The sequence below is a fragment of the Solenopsis invicta genome, chromosome 2, assembly GCF_016802725.1.
Source record: "Solenopsis invicta isolate M01_SB chromosome 2, UNIL_Sinv_3.0, whole genome shotgun sequence".
NCBI lineage: Eukaryota > Metazoa > Arthropoda > Insecta > Hymenoptera > Formicidae > Solenopsis > Solenopsis invicta.
This window is the reverse complement of record NC_052665.1, coordinates 19,365,606-19,371,378: the sequence shown is the minus strand read 5'-3', so window position 1 is coordinate 19,371,378 and position 5,773 is coordinate 19,365,606. Positions and strand designations below refer to the sequence as shown.

General features: G+C 32.9%; 1 long non-coding RNA gene across 1 annotated transcript; it reads right to left on the bottom strand.

The window, feature by feature from the left end:
• Positions 1 to 390: 390 nt before the first annotated feature.
• LOC120357015 lies at positions 391 to 3,230 on the bottom strand. The gene is made up of 3 exons (XR_005574202.1): positions 3,068 to 3,230; positions 1,660 to 2,744; positions 391 to 1,149 (listed from the first exon to the last, which is right to left on the bottom strand). It is a non-coding gene; the product is annotated as an uncharacterized LOC120357015 (long non-coding RNA).
• Positions 3,231 to 5,773: the final 2,543 nt, after the last annotated feature.

The window sequence follows — 5,773 nt, the reverse complement described above, 5'->3', positions numbered from 1 at the left end:
TCCATTTACCTACCTACAAGATATTATACAATTATGCATTACAAAAAGAATATGTCGAGTATCATTTGAATAGTCAACAACTGAACGTTCTCATTGATCAAGAACGTACAATATTAAGCAACCCCTTACTGTAATTTACCAGCATTAGCTAAAAATATAAAGCCTTCCTATAACTCTTCCTATAACATCAATGTCCATTGCGAAATGAGTTTTGTAGTTGGAGAGATAATAGTTTAAAGTAGAATTAATGTTCAAAAATAATAACTTTTGTTTTTATACAATTTTTACTTGTATTGTAATAGTAAATAAAATTAAGATTAATAACATTGACAAGAATTTTAGATCACAATCCAGATAAAAAATAATTCTTATAGATTTTGCCACCAAAAACGAATCCGCTAATGAAATTGCACTCTCCTGTCACATTTTTGAGCTACAATATTTTAGTTCAAAAGTATCAAACGTACCATTTTTGGAAACTTTAAGTTCAATTTTCTTAAATACGTGACATAGTTCAGTAATTTCATTCGCGGATTCGTTTTCAAAAAAAAAAAATCTATAAGAATTTTATTGTCTGTGATCTGAAAAAGTTTAAATTTGCCACACAATGTAATTAAAGGTTCCTTGATTTTATCTGACCCAGGATCGAATCCTGGCTAAAATGTTATTTTTCACAATAAATTCTGTGTTTTAAGATGCTTGTTAGTATTAAAGTATTATTAAATTGCTGCTCAATTTAACCGGTAATGTTGCGTATTCCAGCTTCAATTTAGAGCAGTGTTTCAAAACCGACAAATAATCGGCGCACAATTTGCGTGAACTAAAAATTTAAAAAATTCACATAAAAATTTTAGTATGCATCAAGAAATCGAGCGAAAAACGGCGTTCTCCTTCGCTTTATTATTTTGCTCTCAAAGTTGAGAAATACGTTCACATTTTGATAATACATAATTGTTCTATAATATATTTATATAAGCATCACATTTCATGCTACTAAAATAACTTTGATCCTGCGCAGGACACATTTGCAAAGCAATGTAATATTATATAATAAGAAAATCTTATTATATAATAAAAAAAATTGATTTTTGACTCACCGACCCGATGCGCAACGAGCGGAGTTGATCAGCCACGAAGCTGCGATGATTACTGTAACACACAAACATAAGATTTAAAAATGAAAACTGCGCTCAAAATAATTATATTGCAATATTTCATAAGTTTATTCTTATACACCCAAAGAAAGATTCTTTTAAGTTAAAAAATATCTCTTTGACTCAAAGAAATTCGTGCACTGCTATACGGTTAAAAAAATTTTCGTTGACTTGATAAAAGTTTTTAATTAAATAGTTATTTGTTTGAATTAAACAAATAATTGGAACAAATAATTTATTTACTTTTAAAAAGGCTAATAACGTCATTTCTTCAAATCAAATAAATTTTTATTTTTTGCAAAGGTATTTTCATTTCAACTTAAAAAAAGTATGTTAAAAAACAATTTTATCAATTTAGACATAACTTTTCTCTGGATGTGTATAAAATTTTATACAAATTTTCTTTCTTTTTTCTTTAAGTAGCTTTTTTATAAATTTATTTCGATAAGATCCAATAAAAAAGACAAAGATTATTAAATTTACATAAATAAAAAATTATATTTACCCCAAGGTTGCTCCGCTGAGGCCCGATGCCTCCTCCTCCTCTCAGTGTCCTTTAGGTTGTCTTCTTCCTCTCGGTGCACACGCGAAACACTCGCGAATAATATATTAAATTTGCGCGCGTGGACTAATTATCTATAAAGTTTTTCGCGCGACATTGCGGCACTTCGGGTTTATAAAACCCATGATATGAGTTCCCATTCAGAGGGATTCCCGTAGATTCAGCACCCCGAGTCGGCGAGTAGGACGCACGCGTACCCGCCCCCGAAAAAGGGTAAGCCCCACGCGGAAGAAAACGAAATCAATGGCATTGAATCCGAAGCCTCTTGTCTCACAAAAATCACGTCTAAAATTGACTCGTTCATAAGCCCAGCCAACGGATCATCGAGATCAGTCCCACTGGATCTTATATCCAAGCGGCGTCGACAAGACACTCCGGCAGGACGAGAGAAGAAGGTACTCATTGCCGACGTCTAGCATTTTAGACGAATCAGGAAATGAGTGCCAGCCTCTCGTCACAAGCTTAACCTACAAGGCCAAGTTCTGACCAAGTCAGATTAAACGTGATTCACTAGCTCGAACCTCAGATCCAAAGAATCCAAAAAGGGTATCAAGGATCTAAGAAAGCCTTAGGTGGACGAGAGCAAGAGAAACGTGCGAATCCAAGGCAACCGATCCGAACTCTTACCGCTTAGGACCGAACCGATCGTCGGAGACAGAGCGTGTAAACCTCACACAACCAGACAGCTGCGCAACATGCACACAGGGGAAACATGCTATAACGCGACCCGGCATTACCTCGTGCACGGGCACTCGGCATGGAACGTCGCGGTGCGCCGCGCGCGGCCACCATGCGCAACGCCCCAGTGAAGAGATATCCACTGCCAAGCAGCGGGGGTGCGATTCCCGGTCCTCGAATTAAGATTCTATCAAATGAGAGTTATAAAAAGTTCATTAGTCTAATACTTAAACGACACTCCCGGAAAAAAACGCTCGACGCGACGAACCGGCTACGGTTCATTTATTTTGTTATAAGTCGGCGACGATGGACGTTGTCCTCTTCTCATCGCTGTCCACCTCGGGGAATATCTGTAACATACAATACACATTGGTTAAATAGATTAGATATTTTTATAAACCCTGCAATGAAAAAAAAAACTAGCAATAACTATCAAATGTACAGTAAAATATTATCAATTAAATATTTAGTCATTGTAACCAAAAATAATTTTTCTTTTCTAAATATTTAGTAAACTTATACCAGATTTGATAATACTTATAAAACATTTAAAAAAATAAAATTATTTTTGATTATATTGACAAAATATTTAATTGATACTATTTCACTATACATTTGGTAATTATTATCTGACTTCTTTTTCAGTGTGTATATGTTGTATATTTGAACTCACCTGAAGATTGCCTTACAGGCCTCACCCTCTTCCTCTCCGATCATCAACAGGATTGCACTAACTCACTCGCGAAAATACAATTACGATCGCGCGATGATACACTGAAAACAAATCTGGTAATAACTACCAAATGTATAGTGAAATAATATCAATTAAATCTTTTGTCATTATATTCAAAAATAATAATAATTTTATTTTCCTAAATGTTTAATAAGTATTACCAAATCTGGTATAACTTTACTAAATATTTAAAAAAGTAAAATTACTTTTGGTTACATTGAAATAGTTAATTGATACTATTATATTATACTATACATTTGGTGCTTATTACTAGGCTTTATTTTCAGTGTATTTTACACGACACTCCCGGGGACCAATCGCGCGCGATTGTGTACTCGGTTTCTCCTTCAAAAATATATTCAGGTCCACTGAAGAAAAGAGTTTAATAATATGTAACTACCAAACGTTAAGAGAAATAATACCTATTAAACATTTGATTAATATTATCAAAAATAATTTTACTTTTCTAAACCTTTAGCAAGTATTATCTAATTTAGTAATATTTACAAAAAATTAAAAAAAATAAAACTATTTTTTATTATATCAATCAAATGTATTATTTAAATTTATTTCACCCACATTTGGTAGCTATTACCAAACTCTTTCTTTTAGTGTCCTTTTCTTTGATCCTGCGCAGGATATTTACAAAGCAATATAATAAAAAAATTGATTTTTAACTCACCGACCTAATGCGCAACAAGCGGATTACTTAGACACGAAGCTGCAGTGATACTGTAACACACAAACATAAGATTTAAAAATTAAAAGTGCGTTCAAAATAATCAATATTTTAAAAGTTAATTTTGACAGGCACATCAAAATTTTAAAATTTAATTTTTAATTAAATATTTAGTAATTTTATCATATCATATTCAAAAATTTTGAGAACTAGGAATAAAATTTCCAGGAAAATCCCTGAGGACTCAAATCCCTGATTTTTCAGGTTTTTCAAGTAATGAACACCCTGAGACCTTATACTTTCCGATGACAATCAGTATCGATCATAAGGAAATAAAATTCGTAACATTTACTTTTCATAAATCAAATTTATTAGAAAATTACGAAGGTATAATTTGATTTGTTAATAAAGACATCCACTTCAATCATACAATAAAAATTGACGCTTATTAAAATCATTTGATTAAAATCAATTCAAGTTAACAGATAAATTTCTTCATGTTTAAACTATTGATTACTGTGTAACAATGTTCGCGCAGGATTTTACATATTTATGCATATTTTGCAGAATAACATAAAAAAATTGAAAATTATACCAATTTGTTTTATTACGCGACATTGTAATTGCCAAACGTAATTGTCAGTCATATGTAACATTTTTATTCTTCATCCTTCAGCAATTTTCGGAAAAACATCTCTTCCTTGCTGTTTTGAATTCACTGTATTGAATTTACATGATTAAGTTCACGGTGCTTATCGTGATTCGCTGTTGTAACTTTGCCGCTATACTATTACACAGTGTTAGACTTCTCCGGTGTAATACCGTGCAATTATTTAACAATCAAAGTTAAATTTCGTGCGAGCAAAGATCTATGGGAGCGAAAATGTTTTGCGGCAAATTCAATATATGTAGCCAATCGCTTTCGATTCAAAAGTGATGAGACAATTAATAACATAAATGCTCCATTAAGAGAGACGTTTAATCATTTTTCGTGCGACACGCTTTATCGCGTTTTGCATTTGCAACGAGACGTAAAATTGCGTGGCGACTATTCCAAACAGAAGGACTGCGGTTCCGTATCGAGAATGCGGTTCCGTAATTCTTCGCGGTCATAGGCCGTGTAAAGTCTTACATTTACCGATTACTCGGCTGGCATATCACATGACGCGACTTCGTAATCACGACGGGAATATGAATTAGAAGAATTTCACGTGCATCACGCATCGCGTTTTTCGTACCTAGGCGTGCGTCGGTTTCGTGTATTGCAAACTGCCCTGCATACTTCATGCAGAAATCTGATATCTTTATATATATTCGTGTTGCACGCAAGAGCAAAACCTTAAAGAAGTTTGTTCAACGTCTCACGTCGCATCAAGTTTCGAAACTTGGTCCGCTCTCTCGATGCAAAGAGCGCACTAGTTTTAAAGCGTCGAGATAGGCGGATTCTTTATCTTGTCTCCTTCGGTTTTCCAATACGTTTTATACGAAATATAAAACGGCGGAAAATTCATGTAGATCGGCCACTTCGAATTATTTTGCATTGAAAATACATTTCATTTATCGTTTTTGCACAAAGGCTAAAACATTGGGAGAGGATTGGTAATTTTTATTAGAAATTTATGAGGCTTTGTTTCATGATTGTATTTTCATCGCGTACTTAAATATTAAAAATCTTACTATTCATTTTATAACATTTTTAAAAAGAGAGTTTTTTTGTTTTATTACAATTTTATATTTACAAATTTGTTGATAGCGTTAGATTACAAATTTACTTGCGTTATAAACAGCAGAATTAGACTGTTAAAGTAGACAATCTTTGAAAATATAAATCAAAAAGAATAACTTTTCGCAGCAATAATTCAGAGAAAATGTTACGCCATATTTGTCCTAATTTTTGTTATTCGGTATTTCATGTTCAATATTAATATTTCTCGTTGAAAAAGGTTGTGAAAAAATACGTGTATAAA